Source organism: Nicotiana sylvestris, chromosome 10 (genome assembly GCF_000393655.2).
Source record: "Nicotiana sylvestris chromosome 10, ASM39365v2, whole genome shotgun sequence".
Classification (NCBI taxonomy): Eukaryota; Viridiplantae; Streptophyta; class Magnoliopsida; order Solanales; family Solanaceae; genus Nicotiana; species Nicotiana sylvestris.
In genome coordinates this window covers 95872262-95892558 of record NC_091066.1, presented here as the reverse complement: position 1 = coordinate 95892558, position 20297 = coordinate 95872262, and positions in this window count along the sequence as shown.

Here is a 20297-nt window from a genome sequence, read left to right as displayed (position 1 = left end):
AAACTCTCGAAATTCCATTCCAACCTTCGGATCAAAATCTCACCTATCAACCGGAATTCGCCAAAATACTAACTTCGCCAATTCAAGCCTAATTCTACACCGTACCTCCAAAACCACTTCCGATCACTCTCCTAAGTCACAAATCACCTCCCGAAGCTAACCGAACCATCGGAACTCACATCTGAACCCTCTAACACATAAGTCAACATCTGGTTGACTTTTCCAACTTAAGCCTTCTTAAAAGAGACTAAGTGTCTCATTTCTTATCAAATCCTCTCCGAACTTGAACCAATCATCTCGATCCCATAACACACGGCTAACGAAGCGTGAAGAAGCTGAAATGGGGGAAATGGAGCGGTAACTCATGAGACGACTGGCCGGGTCATCACAGTTAGTAATCATATTTATCGACGATATATATTGGTATATTCTCGTTCAGAGGATGAGCATGCAGATCACTTGCGTACTGTGCTCAAAGTTCTACTAAAAGGGAAGTTGTATGCAAAATTCTCTAATTATGAATTCTGGTTGAACTCTGTAGCTTTCCTTGGGCATATCATTTCAGGTGAAGGCATCCGGGTGGATACACAGAAGATTGAGGCAGTGAAGACTTGTCCTAGACCCACAACACCGACGGAGGTTCGTAGTTTCTCCATTTAGCAGGTTATTATAGGAAACTTATAACGAAATTTTCTTCTCTTCTAAGCACCTTCGACCAAAGTGGTATGTGGTGTCTTGATTAATGTTCCGGAATAACATAAGGAAATCTATGATACAAGTAAGTTGAATCAAAGTTGCGAATAAGTATAAATAGATATATTTAGGTCGCAAGCTAATGTATGGTAGAGTGACAAGGTTTTAGAAAGACATGAGGAAGGATAAGAAAAGATGAGTGAAAAGGTAACGAGAATGAATAAGTCCTTGGGGATAAGCTCATAAGAGAGTTGATGGTTTCTCTAAATTATAAAAGGATCAGTATAGTCTGAATGAACTCAAATGAATCTAAGACTAGTAACATTTGGAATAGATGAAATGTTGCCCTGGTAGTGGAATAAGGGTGTAATAGTGATAAATAAAGGGTGAAGTTTGGGCCTTTGAAGAGGGGAATTTCATGAATTGTGAAGGATTAGAATACCCATATAAGTGAACTCAAAATAAAGCCAAGTTTTAATGGATCGATGCTTGCGAACGGAATTCCCAGGCATTGAAGGATAGATTAACTTCAACACCGGTCCTAATGCTCCCAGAAGGAACCGATGGTTATGTTATCTATTGTGATGCTTCAGGCATTGGATTGGGTTGTATGTTGATACAGCATGGTAAGGCTGTAGCTTATGCTTCTAGACAACTAAGAAAGCACGAGAAGAACTACCCGACCCACGATTTAGAGTTAGCCTTGGTAATTCATGCACTAAAGATGTGGAGGCACTACTTGTATAGGATTCATGTTGATATCTATGCGGATCATAAGAGCCTCCAGTATATCTTCAAGAAAAAGGAATTGAATTTATGTCAGTTGGAGCTACTTAAAGATTAAGACGTTGATATTTCATGCCATCCGGGGAAAGCGAACATAGTAGCCAACGCCCTCAGCCATAAATCTATGGGTAACCTATCATATTTATAACTAGAAAAAAAAGAGGGGAGAGTAGCCCATGAGGTTCACCGGTTAGCTAGTCTTGGAGTTCGGTTACTAGACTCAGGTCATATTGGAATTCTATTCAGGATACTGTAACATCCTCGTTAGTAATTGAAGTAAAGGAACGCCAGTACGAGGATCCTGTGTTAGTTCATTATAGGGATACCACCCCTCAGAAGGAGAAGATACCGTTTGAAATTATATAAGATGCGGTCCTCAGATATTGAGGACAATTATGTGTCCCTAATGTTGCAGGGCTGCGTCGGCAAGTTATGGGAGAAACTCACTATTCTCGTTATTCTATCCATCCAGGAGAAACAAAGATGTATCATGATATCAAGGAGGTATATTGGTGGGATAGAATGAACAAGGATATAACGGAGTTTGTTGCTTAGTGCCCTAAATATCAGCAGGTTAAGATTGAGCATCAAAAGCTCGATAGATTATTGCAGGCCATGGAGATTCCGACTTGGAAATGGGAAGTAATTAATGTGGATTTCATCGTGGGCTTACCTCGTACCCAGCGTAGTCCGATTCGATATGGGTGATTGTTGATAGGCTTACAAAGTCAGCCCATTTTCGGCCCGTTAGGACTACCTATTCCGCAGAGGATTATACACGGCTTTATATTAAGTATATAGTACGACCGCATGGTGTCCTTCTATCTATTATCTCGGATAGAGTAGATCAATTTACAGCTAACTTCTGGAGATCTTTCCAAAAAGTATTAGGGACTCAAGTAAGTCTTAGTACAACATTTCATCCCCAGACAGACGGACAGGCTGAGCGTACTATTCAGACACTGGAGGATATGTTACGAACTTGTGTGATTGACTTCAAAGGTATCTGGGATGACCATTTGTCGCTTATTGAATTTGCATATAATAATAGCTACCATTCCGGTATTCAGATAGCTCCATACAAAGCTCCTTATGGATGGAAATGTAGGTCGCATATAGGGTGGTTCGATGTTGGGGAAACTACATTAGTAGGACCAGAATTGGTACAACAGGCAATCAAAAAAATTAAGTTTATACAGGAAAGGCTATTAGCAGCAAATCTTATACGGATAATCGATGACGAGACCTAGAATTTTAGGTGGATGATTGGGTATTCCAAAAAGGTATCACCGATGAAAGGTATCATGAGGTTCGGAAAGAAAGAAAAACTTAGCCCTCAGTACATGGGACCATAGAGGATCATACGCAAAGCAAGTCAGGTAGTATATGAGTTAGACTTGTCTTCAAACTTGGAGTCTGTACATCCAATCTTTCATGTGTCTATGCTCTGCAAATGTATTAAAGATCCTTCTAGAATTGTGTTAGTTGACAACATTCAGCTTACAGAGCAGCTATCACATGAAGAAACTCCCATTGCTATATTAAACGGACAGATTCGGAGATTGAGAACTAAAGACATAGCTTCGGTGAAAGTACTTTGAAGAAACAACAATGTGGAAGAAGTGACTTAGGAGGCCGGGGAAGACATGAAGTCTAGATATTCCTACTTATTTACTCCTCAAGAGAAGGATCTGACTGAGACGCCATAACCTTAAGGTACGTATATTGATTCTAGTGTTAGTTATTGTCATTGGTCATGTGAGGTCATTGTCGTTATTGATGGTCGTTGTCCTATGTGGCGTTGAATTATTAAGTTTCTATAGGAAGAGTTGGTTGTAGTATTGTTACCAAGGGCGACTCTGCCAAGGTTATATAGATCCCAAAAAGTTAAACATTCGAGGACGAATGTTTCTAAGAGGGGAAGGATGTTACATCTCGCAAATTCATACGTTAAAAGTTTCATCTTCAGTTAATTGACGTAGACTCAGGGATGAGATCATCTTGACGTTAACGTATTTCTGCTATTTATAACAAGCGTTAAAGATGTGTAATGAAGTATAAAGGGTACACAAATTAAAGAAAACGAGTTTTGTTGAAAGTGGCCAATTTGGGATAAAATACGGGTCAAGCAAAAATACCCGATAATTATTGAGTAGTACCATGCAAGGTATCATATGACTATGGTAGTATAATGTATAAAGTATATATGAAGTATATTAAAAATATGTAGAATTTTAAGTAATTTGTGGCAATTTTAAAATTATACGGGTAATTGGTTAATCACTGGGTAACGAAACATTACCCAGTTAACTAATAAGTGGATAAAAATTAATAAAATTATACCCTAAAAGGAACGTGGCAGCCAACCACTTTTCAAATAATGACTCATGGTCACGTTTGGAGTAGGTGGCTACCTAAGGGTTAATTGACATTTAATAAGTATCTTACTACTTACTTTTTGACAATAATGACAAATTCGGGAAAGAGATCCATTTTACTAAGTAGCAATATTTATTATCCAAAGCACATTACACACAGAAAGAAGGAATCAATAATTATTTCACTCTTCAGTTTGGTCCACATGATGAACTCCCTCCAGTGGTGGATAGTTCTTACAATCTGCATCTATCTTTACTAGTTCATCCGATCTATTAGAAGCCAAAGCAGTCATTCAAAACTCAACTTCATCATTACAAAGAAAACTGGAGTTATGCAAAAAAATATGTTCTTAATTAAAAAGTAAGAATACGGTGCAATCTTCGCCAAGAATATTATACGGAGTTTTCCCTACTCCAGGTATGTTAAGGTCATCCCTTATTTCTTTTAGCATGGTCCAAATTATACAAAAGAAACTAGCAAACGCCCAGTTTCCATAAATTACTCTATTCATAATAAGACTAGGGGTGTCTATATTTTTGATTCCCCACGAGAATTATTATTATCTTCTGTTCATGGGTCTTAAAATAGTACGCAGTTGAAAAAGTTTATCTGGAAGGAATACTGAGATTATTACATATTTTTCATGCATTTCACCCATTTATACATGTGCATTGACCCATGACCGGATGACGTTATATACGCGTATATATGTAAGTATATGTATATGGGATATGGGAAAAGGTTACGGCATTATATACGCACCACCACCTGATCAGCTGGTATATGTTGATGATGTTGCCCACAGTGGCCGAGATGATATGATGGGATGCCCTTAGTGGCTCGATGATGTTATGTACACCTATACCCATGCATGACATGAAATTTATATACATGTGCATAACGTTATAAATGTTTCAGAATTTACAAAGTTATTCAGATTTACAGATGGATTTCTTTATTCCATGTTTCATCTATGCCTTCTTCGTACAGATTTTCATGCCTTACATACTCAGTACATTATTCGTATTGACGCCCTATTTCAAGGGGCCTGTGTTTCATGCACGCGGGTGCAGGTCGGCAAGCTGACGGTCCTCCTTCTTAGGATCCCTAATCAGCGAGAGTTGTCGTGCTCCACTTGATCCGGAGCTGCTTTTGATTTTGGTGCGATATATTCGTATATATATATATATGGGTATGACGTGGCTTAGTCCCGTCTTTGTACACCTATATTCCTAGTAGAGGTCTGTAGTCAGTATGTCTAGTTGGGCTGTACGTGGCCTTGTCGCTTTCAGTTTTGGATGTAGAGTTGTCTATAGTTGCCTTGCTGGCTCGCCCACTATATTCTGCATGTGTACATACATATGCCTTTTTGGCAGGTTCCCTTCATGTATGTTATTTTTGTAATTCAGCATATGTTATTCAGGTTCATATCATAAAAGCTTGCTTTGGGGTGTTTGATAGGTAGGACTCAGGCACCCGTCGCGGCCCATTGGGTTGGGTTGTGACATTATTGGTGTTACAAGTCATAAGCAATTTTAGTAGAGTCTTACAGATCGGTACGGAGACTTGTGTACTTATATTCAAGAAGCTACAAAACTATTAGAAAATTTTCACTTGTTTGATTCCTTATCGTGCGAATTTTTTGATTTCAAAATTTGGGTCTTTGTCTTTCTATTCTCTCACAGATGGTGAGGACACACACGATATGATTTGATGATCATACACCCACGCTCCCTGCTAGAGCCGCGCGAGGCAGAGCCGGGGCCGGGGCAAAGGCCAAGGCCGAGGAGGGGCATGTGCTCTAGCCAGGGCACCTGCCCGAGTAGCGGTTGAGTAGCCACCAATAGCTCCGATTGGGGGACAGGCATCCGAGATGCCTATTGTTTCCCCTGGATTTCAAGAAACCCTAGCATAGTTTTTGAGCATGTTCGGCACTCTAGCTCAGGCGGGATTAATTCCCCTTGCACAAGTGATAAGAGTGGATTTTAACCACTTATTAGTATCTTCTTACTTTAGTTTTAGTGTTAAAGTAATGATTTTTGTTTCTAAATCTAATAAAATTGTATGAATTGTAGGCATGTTGGAGGATTAGAGCTTAACGAAGAAATCTAACTCAAAAAGGAGTATTCCAGTTCAACAAGGCAAAAAGAAGAGATGCAAGCATAAGTGTGGTTCACAGAAGCAATTATGTGGTCCACAAAAATAGAAGTGCGGATGCAGATGAAGCCCTGAAACCTCTATGGAGTTCTGTAGAAGCGCGATTCGTACACCAAATTGTGCGGCCGCAAAAGCTGGTTGCACTAAAAATGTTTGACAAGTTCAGATAAGGTGCAAAAGACCAAGTGTGAAGCCTCTTGAAAATGCGGTCGGCAACCAAATTGTGTGGCCGCAGAAATAATTATGCAGCCGAAGAGTTCCTCCTATTGTAATAGAAGAAGAAAAGTGTGGTCCGCACATGGAATTATGCGGCTGCAGTACCTCCCGAAGGGCTTTTTTGTCAACGAATTTTTGGACACTATAAATAGACGAAAAATACTTTTTACGGCAACTTTCGTATTCCTAGCAGCTGTAACGGTTATATTTTACTTTTTTGGGAAAGTTATGATCAAAATTGGAGAAGACCAACTACTTTTATCTTTTAATTGTAGTTTATGTCTTTAATTACTTCTTCTACTTTATTTGCTATGACTTCAAGTATGAGTAGCTAGATTTTATCTAGGGTTGTGACCCAACCCTAGTGTGTTGTTTTATAAAGGTTTTTAATGATAATGCTTGTTTATGATTGGATGTATATTATTTAGCCTTGTTTATGCTTTATATTTAAAATTAATAGTTTCAAACATTGATCTATGTCTATTTGACTTAGTTCTTTCTTGAGAAAGAGGAACCTAGTCTAGGAAAACTTGGCTAACAATAAATTGAGCTAGTTAAGATTTTGGCTAGTTTGATTAAAGGGTTCAAACTAGAGATAGGGTAAACCCGACATTGATTCATATCAATTTCTTAGATTGCTATCCATTTGGTCTTGAAAAAATTAAAATTAGGCAAAACCACTTTATGGCCGAGAGGTATTGAGTGGGTACTTGAGAATTGAGAATCATAATACACCCTGATCTACCAAACAATCATTAACTTAGCATACCCATTAGGTTTACACCTAGGTAGAGGTTATTTCCCTAGGCTTTTCCTCGATTGATAAGAACACAAAAAACAATTTACTCTATAATTGCTTTTACTTAGTCTAAATGCTTAGTGCTAAAATTAGTTAACAATCATCCCTCTTGTTTGGAAGTATAATTTGGTTATTTCATGTTCTCTCATCAAGTATTTACCTTAATAACGCTTGTAAACTCCCTGAAGAATTCGACTCCGACTCACGTTGGGTATTATAATTGCAATGATTGTTTCCCACTTATTACTTAGTGTGGATTTGATGTGATCAATTTTTGGCACCGTTGTCGGGGATTTTTTACAGTATTAGATATATACCTAAGTTTATTTCTTGGAATATCTTCTTTTACTTTCGTGATTCTAATTTTTTGAAGTGATTGAAGGTACCAAATGGCGAGCAACGAACTTAGAGACATGTCATTGGGAGAGGTGGACGGTGAAGAGGAGAAACTTGATGAAATGCCTCAAGCTTCACAATAAAATCACCGCGGCAGTGTTCAACAAGACAATTTCCTCCCCCTCCCCCTCGTCCACCACCACCATAGCCATAAGTGGCGCAACATCGGATTTTGCACAATGAAGGTGATGCAAGTTCCATAGTCCCTCACTCACATTTGGGCTGAAAACTTTTAAATTACCAATGTGATGCTCACTTTGCTTGAGCTACGTGGTTATTTCACTGCGGCGCGGGTCAAATTTCTTATAAACATTTGAAGAGCTTTGTGGATATGTGTTGGGGGAGCAAACAAAGAAATGTTTCGGAAGATGATTTGAGGCTAAGGCTTTTCCCTTTCTCACTAAAGGGGTAAGCCTTTGGATTGGTTGGAATGCTTGACTAATTATTCTATCCATACTTGGAATGAATTGGTGGCAAAATTTATTTCAAAGTTTTTCTCTCCCTGGCACATGGCTACTCTTCGGGATGAAATATTGGCTTTAGAATAAGATCCTAATGAACCTTTGTATGAAATTTGGGAGCGGTATCGGACAATAGTAAAGGAGTACCCAAATAATGATGTGACCAACAATATGATCCATCAAACTTTCTACCGTGGTATTAATACTACGAATCATTGCGTGGTCAATCAATTAGCCGGAGGAACTTTATGACAACACCTTATGAGGAGGCATTTGAGATTTTTGATGAGATGGTGAAAAATTCTTTGTCTTGGCAATCCCGATATAATGTTCTCCAAAGTGATCCCAACATAATTCATCTACATAAAGAGTTACAGGACCAGGGGCAAGCCATTGCCGAAATGACAATAGCTATGACCCAACTCGCTAAGGCCCAACTTAATCAAGTGCAAGCTCCTAAGCAAGTTCATGCTATGGAAGGGGTAAATGTGTTCGTCAACAATAAAAGGACCAAGGGTCCACAATTTCAATCCCGAGTGGAAAATTATGCACAAGACGATGGTAGTTTTGATCAAGATGATTCTTATCATGAGCAAGAAGAAGAGGTATAATTTGTGAACAATTACCAAGGGAACAGAATAATTCTAAGGCTCCAACCAACAACAATGGCATTCTCAAAATAACCAATGCAATTGTGTCATGCCCCAAACACCGAGGAGCGCGACCGGCGTTCAACCGAGTAAACCCGATTGAGCAAGCCTATTAGGTTTCATTCTACCCCAAACTAATTCATGAATAAAGAGGAGATGGACTCCATTAATCATACTTGTAAATATTTCATTAACAAATTCATTTTATTTCCATTAGCAATTTCAACCATAATGTCCAAAATATTACAATTTTTATATATATGAAGGAAAACATATTTGCCGAATACCAATATTTCTAATTTAATTTTCGATACCAAACACCACCCACAACCTGTCTACGGAGACTCTAAATACAACTGAAGAGTAATATGGAAATGCTGGCAACAAGGCTCTGACTATACCTCAAAATACAAAGTACATGATACACAACGGTACAGGACCTCGAAATGAAGTGGGGCTCACCAAGTCAGCTGAAAGGAAGATGTGTCACTAGCTGCGACCAACACTGCCTGCTATGGAACCACCTACATCCATTTAAAGACGTAGCGCCCCGGCAAAAGGGACGTTAGTGCCGTCGAATAGCACTCGTATGTATAACTAAATACCATCTCATTAGAAAGAACAACCATACAAAAATAAAGAAATCATAAGGATCAACAAAGCTTTAACAATCAGCACATCATCAAATACAAATAAGAGATCACATAGCTTTCACACAATTTCCATAACTTTAGGTTAGAGCATTCCATATTGTTGCATCATCATTCACAATACCACCACTTTCTTGCGTGGAGTCTGATCACGACCCGATCGGCTAGGTTGTCTCATTTGAGACATGTACCACAGTCACAATTCCATTCTCACTTTTTGGTTTTAATATCAGCACAATACCACCATGTGTGTATCATGGCGTCCGATCACGATCCGATCGGCTAGGCCGTCTTATCAAGACATTTTCCCTTTTCCCATCAATCATCTCATTTCAATCTTTATTTTACATATATTAGTTCGTCGGCACTTGGGGCCACAATTTTCACATCATACTTGGCACTAGGCCACATTTCATAACTTACATTCCACATCACTTTACTTTCAACATCAAACTTGCAATTTAAGATAATGAGCACATACAAGAGCAATTCAAGTTATAAGCATAGAGAGAGATTCACATGATTCAGCATAATAATCACAATTTAAACTTGACTTAAAATCTAGGCAATTTAGCATATAGTCCACATTCTTCACATATCACCAATTTACCAAGAATAGCATATTAAACATATTGAGACACACTTTTCACATATATTCTTGCAACACTAATTCCTTTGAAATAACAAATACTACATCAATCAAATTCCGGACTTACAACTTTACATGGACATCATGGGAGCTCAATTTCTAAGAATAGGGGGTTTTAGCCATGCATACCTCGATAAAGCTTTCCTTAAATTCTCACAACAAGAATAACTCTGGAACTCCTAGCAAATTCGATCTATTTTATGAAAATTACAAGTTTAATCAAGAATTAGAGGGATAGTCAAGATTCTAGCTCACTAATACATTCTATCAAACACTATGTATGCATTATGTTTTAAGACTCTTTTTGTGTAAGATTCCATCATTCCAAAACCCCTCGTTTATCATGTTTAGCCCATCATCTTCCTACATTCTTTCACCACCCTTGCATGCAAAACAAACAACCCTCAAGTCCATGAACCATCTTGCTAATTACCTATTTTAGTTGCCTTTTGGAATTAAGTGCTTGGGTGATAGAAGCTTAACTCTTGGGAAGGAGACCTAGGTGCCTCTCTTGTTAATCTTCAAGGAGGTTAAGCAAGAATTGAAGAACAATTGATGAAGACCACTTTCTCTCTAAGATCCTTCCCTCACTCTAAACTATCAAAAAAATATGCTCAAAATGGCCTAATATGGGTGTTTTAACGGAATGGGGCCGAGTTTTAAAATTAGAAAATACAAGCCCGACACAATTTGCGATCGCATAATGGACATGCGGCCCGCAAAAGGGACCGCAAAATGGCCCCCAAAACCTGAACAAACTGCCCGGGTATGCGACAATAATGTGATCTGCATACCTGCTCTACGGTCGCATAATGCACCACAGAACTGCCCCTCGCAAAATTCCAAGGAGACTATACGATGACTATGCGGCCCGCATATTGATTATGCGATCACATAATTGGCTGCATAGTTGACTTCAAAACTAACTAGCACACTGTCTGACTCTGCGGCAACTATGCGGTCCGCATAGCTATTATGCGATCGCATAATGGACCGTAGAGATGCACTTTTCTGAAAAACATTATTCCTTAACTTTTTAATGCACAGATCAATCCAAAGGGTCCGAACCGCGGCGAGCTTACAAGTTTCTAACACATATTCCTAACTTGGCACTATGAGATTTCGTGTTTTTGAGTAGAAATTTCACGGGGCCTTACAAATTGGGGTCTAAACAATCAAGGAAATTAACTCAAAAACAACAACCAAGGAAATTGGAAAGGCAATAATCAAGGAAGTTGGGAAAACAACAACAATCAAGGCAATTGAGGGTCGGGTTTTCAAAGGCCCCAGATGTATCAACAACCTAGTAACCCACCTCCTTATCCTTCCCCTGGTTCAAGTTCTTGAAATAATAAAATGGGACATATTGAGAACAAGTTTAAGCAAATGATGGAGAAGAATGCAGATTCGGATGTCCAACTTGCCTCACATACCACCTCAATCCGAATCTTGAAGTTTAAATGGGGCAAATCTCTCAAACTTGTAATACTCATCCTAAGGGTGCACTACCAAGTGAAATAGTAGTAAATTCAAAAGGGTGGTAATAAAACTGGGCATGCTATGGAGGTTATCACAAAAAGTGGATGAAGTGGGAATGCACCAGCCTCAAATCAAAGGCGACTTGTAAATGATGATCATGTCACACCCCGAATCTGGGCCTAGACGTAACACGACACCTAGTGCCTGACTACATGTGACCGAGCGAACCAACTGGCTGACTAAATCATCATGTGATATCATAATATACTTAATGCGAAAGATAAACTAACACATGTTGCTATAATAAAAGTCTGAATGATATAAATCAAAGTGTGGAAACATTAATACAAGTTTGAAACATATTTGTAGTCAACATTAATTAACATGAAAAGTATATGACTCTTTCTAACTCTTACTCTAGTCTATGAACCCTCTAATGAAGTACTAAAAACATTGACTATCTGAATATACTAAAGACTGTAAGGTAATGAAAATGCCCTGAAAGAACTGGTCCTTACCCAATAGCTGGTACGGGAATCCTAGCATTCTGGCTTGTCAACCTGTAAATCATTACCTGTATCATGAGATGCAGGCCCCGTGAAAAAAAGATGTTAGTACATTTGAATTGCATTGGTATGTAAAGCAACTGAAATAAAGAACTATAAATACTGAAACTGAAATTGAGCTGATAACTGATAACCGAAATGATAACCGATAATTGAACAAAGGAAGTAAGAATATGAATACTCCCTCTTATGAATGATAAACCACTTGTTTATCTGAGTAAATAAATTATATATATGTGCACAAACTGTAGCCTAGGGCCCAAGTATACGTGTACATAACTACGGCCTCAGTCCTAAAGATGCAAAAGGCATAAACTGCGGCCTCGAGCCCAAATACATGTGTTCAACATTCAGGGATTTAAAATCAGAAACTGAGAATCATACTGCAATACATGATACTGAAATACCAAATCACACTGAGTTACATAATACTAGAATATTGATTAGGATTAGATTGAGACTTGTATTCTTGAACTGATTATGAATACTGAAACTTCAATTGTTTATGACATACTGAGTAATATATACTGAGACTAGGGAGCATCAAACCCAAGTCTATATTGAATACACATTAAGGTCACAACGTTCAGAATGAAAGCCATAAACGAGTTATGAATCTAGAGAATAAGAGTTCTGCAACTATTCAAGGAACTAGGCTTAACTATATTTCTAAGGCAATTAGTAATGTCGTAAAGGAAACGTAGTGTAGGGAGAACTATTAACATTCCCAAACATAGAGAGTTAGTCTCACATACCTTGACTGTGGTCCTTTTAAGCGTATCACAATGTTCATCACCTCTTTCAACGATAATCTATGGCAACATATATCAAGAGGAACCAATATTAGCACTAATTCTCATGTTTTAGTCACTTAGGTATTTTATTAATCAGCTTATGGGCGTAAAGCCTCATAGCCCTTAGTAATTGGTCTTTTCTTCACCAATTTATCATTCTACTACTTCTAGATAATTCTACAATCCCAAATAGATGTAACTAACACCATTTCTCATCACCTAATGTTTACAACAATCATAATTCAACAACCCAAAACCTTAGCATAGTTCATATGGTTCTCTTTATCAAACCCATTTACTATTCTCCCAAGAACTCATCAATTCACAGCTATAAATAATTAGGGAGTAGACATTTTCTTTTTGAGGTTCAATCCTCTTTAATTCGAGTTCTAGGATTTCTTTTCTCAACAATGGTGTCTCGATCGAATATCTAATGATTTGAAAGATTTATCTATGTTAATAAGGTATTGGAGAATTAAACTTAACTTAGAATCATCTCTAGAACTTATCTTGGATGATGGAGGAACCTTGGGGAAGTTGGGTTCTTGAGAGCTCCCCTTTCTAGAGCAAATGTACGTGTTTGGGGTTATATGGAGCGAGGTAGGATTTAAATAAGTGTATGCGTCCCAAAAAATGAGGAGGAAATAAAAGTAGCTCGAATAAATATCGTCGGTGCGGGGCATCGTCAGGGGCGCCAAAATAACTATGCAAGGCGCCAAAACTACAATGCCTTGCACTGTCTCGCTGAGGTTGATGCCCTGGATAGTGCCTTGCACTGTTAAGGGCGCTAAGGTTGATGCCCTGACAGTGCAAGGCACTGCCAGGGGTTGCACTGTCAAGGGCATTGAGGTTAATGCCTTGGACAGTACATTGCACTGTCTATGGCCATGAGTTTTTATTGCCTTACACTGTCTAGGCTGTGAGTTTTCATGGCCTTGCACTGTCTATGACCATAAGACGAACCTCCCACAACTTAGTCGATTCTATTGGATTTTATGCACCTCACTCTCGGTCTTGATTCTAAAATAATTGTTTCCACCCATACTAATCCCTATAGGCCTTCACATGCCTAAAAGGTTACATTAATACTCTTTTAATGCATCCACAAATAATCTAAATTTACGGAGTGTTACAGACCAAGTGATCCAAGAGGAGGAAATCCCAAACAATGATGTTCAAGAAAGTGATGGGGTTCGGATTGGCATTGATAATAGTATGGAGGAGACTCGAGAAGAAGTGAACCCGTCTAGGGAGCACATTATTGACATGCCAGAATTGGCAGTGCAAAAGGCTAAGGCTCAAATCTATCCAAAATAACTTAATATCATAAATAAAAATCATAGAAAATAATTCCGGATAATAAAGCTTCGATCTTTAATGAAAACTAAAAAGTCAACCCCAGGCCCGCACCTCGAAACCCTACAAAATTTACAATATCTGAACACCCATTTTGATACGAGTCCAACCATAGAAAAATTATCCAATTCTGACATCAAATTGTCCTTCAAATCCTCGTTTAATATTTTTGAAAGTTTTCACAAAAATTCTCATTTTCACCAATTCAAATCACTACTTTGATGATAAAAACAAAGATAGAATCATGAAATATAATTAAATACGAGTAAAGAACACTTACCCCAATCCAAAGTGTGAAAATTCCATCCAAAATCACCCTAATCCGATCTCTCTAACCCAAAAAATGATAAAATATCAAAAGCTCTCGAAATAGAGTACTTTATGTTCTACCCAGTGATTTACTCATCGTAATCGTGAAACATCACTCATGATCTCGAAGACAAAAATGATAATAGCTGACCAAACCTTCTTCGCGAACGCGTAAAAGAAGTCGTGAATGCGACACACAGCCTCCAGCTCACTATGCGAAGGTGGTTGCACCCACACGATCGCGGACAACAAAGGCTTGATGCCCCTTCCAGCTTTCGTTATACGCGATCGCGTAACTCAGATGGTGAACACGACAACATAAGTCCCTCAAGTTTCGCGAATACGGTCGCCTCTTCACAACCGTGAAGAACAAAATACATGAGTCCATCATAACACTACGCGAACGCGAAGGAACATGCGTGAATGCAATGAAGAACACCAAGTAATAAAAATCAGCAGTCCAAAAATAGAAGAAAATGGCCCGCAACCCATCCGGAACACACCCGAGGCCACCGGGACCCCGTCTAATCATACCAACCAGTTCCATAACATAACACGGACCTGCTTGAGGCCTCAAATCACATAGAACAACTTCAAAACTACGAATTACATCTCAAATCGAACTTAATAAACTTATGAACTTTCAACTTCTACAACTCACGCCGAATCATATCAAATCAACTCGGAATGACATCAAATTTGCATGCAAGTCCCAAATAACACAATGGAGCTATACCAATTCCCGAAATTGAAATCTGAACCCGATATCAATAAGGTCAACTCCTGGTCAAATCTCTCAACCTTTCAAACCTTCAACTTTCCAACTTTTGTCATAATGCATCAAATCAACCTACGCACCTTCAAATCTAAATCCGGATATATACCTAAGTCCACAATCATCATGCAAAACTATTAACACCATTCCGGAGTCATATTCTCAAAAGTCAAATCCCGATCAATTCTTTAAATTAAGCTTCTAAAACAAGAATTATTCATCCAACTCAATCCTGAATCCTCCAAAATCGAACTTAACTACAAAAGCAAGTCATAATACACAATACGAAGCTACTCAAGACCTTAAGCCACCAAACGAGATGCTAATTCTCAAAACGACTAGTTGAGTCGTTACAAAAAACATAATAATTGTGGATGTTAAAATAAATTATATCTAATTATAGTATTTATTAGATATGAATTTTCATTTTAGTACATAAATTTTATGAAAGGAGTGTTTGAGTAAAGTGTCACGACCAAAGTTCCCCCTCTGTGAACTATCGTAACGGTACCTAGTCTCTACGAGGTAAGCCTAACAATTTGCGAAAAATAAAATAAAGATACGTAGCTAGCAACTAACAGGTAAATAAGAATGAAGATTTTAAAATGCCGCTCGGCATATACAATAACACTCCCTCAAAACTGAACATAGCACTCCCATAACCCGGAATCTCATGAAAATCACAAGCTGTGGATACTACATAGTATTCTAACTCCAGAATGTCTAATCAAATAAAGTACAGAAGGTCTATAGGTAAAAGAGAGAATAAAGAGGGACTCCTCGGTCTACGGACGCGGTAGATATACCTCGAAGTCTTTGAAGATCGCCTCACCTCACTGACAGTACGGCTGAGCCGAAGAACCTGGATCTGCACATGAAAAACATGTGCAGGAAAGGGCATGAGTACACCACAACGGTACCTAGTAAGTGCCAAGTCTAACCTCGGTCGAGTAGTGACAAGGAAGGCCAGGGCCCTACTAGTTATATATATAAAACAAGGTAAGAAGTATGACTAAAGCACTAACAGTCGATAAAGAATAAAAGCACAGAAATATTATAGCTCAGTACACAGAGATAGCAACAGGGGATCTCCTAGGATATCGTCCCGTAATCCCAAACGTAAATGTACAGAGGATCTCCCGGGATATCGTCCCGTAGTCCGAATAATAAATATGCAGGGAAAACTCCCAGAATACCAATCCGTAGTCCCAAAGTAAATATCTAGTACAATGAAATCTCTCTGGTGCAGTTCCGTAGTCCCAAAAGCAAATATCAAGTACAGGGGAATCTCCCGGGTACAGTCCCGTAATCCCAAAAGTAAACATGCAGGGGGATCTCCTATAATATCAATCCGTAGTCCAAAAGTAAACATGCAGGGGGATCTCCCGTGATATCGTTTCGTAGTCCCAAAGTAAACACACAACAGTCTCAAGAAAAAGAATCTACAGTTCTATTCAAAAATAAACATGAATTCTACTCTAAACATGTTGCACAGAATACAGGTAAGTAGTGAAAGTAGGTAAGATAATTAAATCACATAAGCATGCTTTTCCTAAGCTAAACAGGAGTTTTCAAGTACACGTATTGCTTAGTTACAAGGAAAATACAGATATTTACGTAATGAAAATGGGTTTCTCAATAATTAGCACATGTATGCACTCGTCACCTCACGTACACGGCACTCATATAACAACAGTACAAAATCCTAAAAGGATTTCCCCCACACAAGGTTAGGCAAGTCACTTACCTCAAACCAGCTCAAAATCAACCCGAAACCAAGCTCTTGCCACGAGTATCCAACTCCGAGTAGCCTAAATCTAATCAAATAAATACTATAACGTAAATACAACTATAAACAACTAATTTAGCCAAAGAAATTGAAGCTAAGGTAAGAAAATAGAAAAAATGCCCAAAAATCCTCCCCGGGCCTACATCTCGGAATCGAGTAAAAGTTACGGATTATGAACCACATTCACTCACGAGTCTAACCATACCAAAATCACTCAAATCCAATACCAAATCCTCTATCAAAATCCCAAAATTAGGCCTAAGAACTTTTCTCAACTTTTCCCCAATTTTTCATCCAAATCCTGAAATTAAAAGATAAAACTAACAATAGATTAATGTATTAGGACCAAAATAGAGTTAGGATTCATTACCCAATCTTCCTCTTTCAAAATCTCTCCAGAAATCACCCTCTACCGAGCTCCAATTCGATTTTTTCAACTTATGAACTCAAACCCTCGTTTTTCTCTTTTTTTACCCAGCGATTCCCGCTTCTGCGAGGGGTTGACCGCATCTGCGGTCCCGCTCCTGCGTCTCCTAGTCCGCACCTGCGGATTTTCATTAAACGGCCAGAAACCGCACCTGCGACCCTATACTCGCAGATCCGGTCCGCTTCTGCAGTCCTTGAGCCGCATCTGCGACCAGCCGCATCTGCGACCAGCCTCACTGGTGCCTCAGATCGCACATGCGGTTCCCAAACCGCTTTTGCGGTGCCGCACCTGCGGTCCCACACATGCAGGTGCGGTTATGACAGGTCCAGCAACCTCAGATTTTGCCTAAGTCCAAATTTCAATTCGTTAGGCATCCGAAACTCACCCGAGACCCCCGAGACCTCGACCAAACATGCCAATCAATCCTAAAACATCATAAGAATTTAGTCCAATCCTCGAATCACATCAAACAATGCTGAAATCACTAATCACCCTCCAATTCAAACCTAAAGAACTTGAAATTTCAAGAATCCTACAACTGATGCCGAAACCAACCAAACCAAGTCCGATTGATCCCAAATTTTGCAAACAAGTCATATTCAACACCATAGAGCTATTCCAACTTTCAGAATCGGATTTTGACCCCGATATCAAAATCTCACTATTGATCCGGAAACTTCAAAAATTCAACTTTTGGCATTTCAAGTCTAAATAAGTTACGGACCTCCAAAACACAATCCGAATACGCCCCTAAGCCCGAAATCACTCAACGGAGCTGACGGAATCGACGGAATTCCATTCCGAGGCAGTCTTCACACTGCTCCGACTACGGTCTAAATTCTAAAGCTTAAGCTCTCATTTAGGGACTAAGTGTCTCAAAACACTTCGAGACTCAAAACGAATCCTCTCGGCAACTCACAATAGTAGAAATAAACACGGAAAAGCAGTTAATAGGGGATCAGGACATTAATTCTTAAAACGACCGGTTGGATCGTTACATAAAGGGTAATAGACATATTATTGTACACTTAGAGAATCAAACATAAATTTTTTTAAAATATCTTTCTTTATTCTTCTTTTTAATTTTATTAAGATAATTAAATTATATAGAGTAATTGATCTTAATTTTATGATCGGCTATAAATTTATTTATGAATAAGAAAAATCAAAGAAATATCGACTGATACTATCGACTTTAATTATAATTTTTAAATATATTACAAATGTCACAATGCACTTTGAAGTATTCTTTAGCTACAATGTATTTTTTTAAGCTCCTTTACCTTATTTATATTTACGTTAACCATTCTTAAAATAAATGCATAATAAAGATTCTTAAAACTCATTTATTTGATTGACCTTTAATATAAATAAATACTGAATTTTGACAAAATAAATTTATAGCTACAATCATATTTCAAATTGGTCAAATTTCGTTGTTAATATACAAAGGACTTAACTGTGGGATCTAACAGGAAAAGAAGGACTCGTACACCTAAAGAAATGGAAAGTGCTCAAAATGTAAGCATGCTGAAATAAGACAGGAAAAACATTCCGATATTTTTTGACCTTTTTTTTTTTTAGTGAAGGACCGTTATACACCTGTAACAACATTTGAGTTTTAAATAATTTTTTGGTCGCTATTGATAAAAACTATATCCAAAAATCAAGTATTTTTCCTTTTCCAATATTGTTATATAAAAGATAAAAAAAATTATTCAAATTTAAAATCTCAAAAGGTGTGCATATGTCTCTTGTTAAATATTGAAGAAATCCAATATATTATTAATAAATTCATAACTAAATGTATAAATATTTCAACCCTAAGGCAGACATTTAAAAGCTTTAGGAAAATAAATTCTTTCAAAACTAATGGAAGAACTTTGTAATTGTAGCTTGATCCGTATATTTCATTATCTTACTATCCAAATTTTCGGCAAGAAGGTATCCGATAGATTTCTCTTGAAGACAATCTAAGAGCTTAACAATTAAATGTTCTATCTAAATAATTTTTGACATTTGTCCAATGGAAAAGATATCATGTGCAAATCTTGAAATCTTATGTCTTATGCAAAATAAAACTTTGTTCAATAGAAAAGATTGTGTGCATATCTTTAGAATCACTATTAGTAAACTTAAAGATTCTATATGGCTGTTATAGAGGGGTAATTTAAGAGTGTTCTGCTATAAATATGTTTGTTACTGTTATAGGTAAAAAGTTGTTATAGAGAGGTAAAATATAATTTAAAAATCCGTTCTGAGAAAAACTTGACTTTTATAGTGAATGGTTGTTATATGGGAATACTGTTATAGAGAGGTCTGACTGTATACCTAAAATAAATTGAAAGTGGCGAAGATTTTACCAAAAATAATGTTATTTTTCGAGTTATTTCCTTTTTATAAATTAGTTTCATTACATAGTTTAAATAAGAAAAAATTTAACACACAAATTTTAGTTATTTTGAAATCATAAATATTAAAAAATAATTAAATATTTATTGTCAAAAATTAGAAAATAATTAATTGATTATTTTATCTAGTGTGAAATTAATTTTTAAAGGGTAAAAAAGACAAACGATATTTTGTTAAAGGGATTCGTATTTTTAATATAGTATAGATATTGATATTGATATAGATAGATAGATAGATAGATAGATAGATAGATAGATAGATAGATATAGAAAATATTGTATATGTGTCAATTTTAATTAATTACTATTTTATTTTATTTTTTGAAAAATATACTTCCGCCACTAACAATCATGTTTTGCTATTTTTTAACATTGTTTACTCATTAACATGAGACGTGGAAAATGCGTATCCCAAAAACTAGTAAAAAATATGTAGACATGCCAGCCAATTTTATGGTTGTCTTATTTATTTATTTTTTGGTGAAATGGTTGTCTTATTTTGGATTGTGTTGAATGTAGCTTAGAAACTTATCTTGGTCAATTGCCCTAATATTA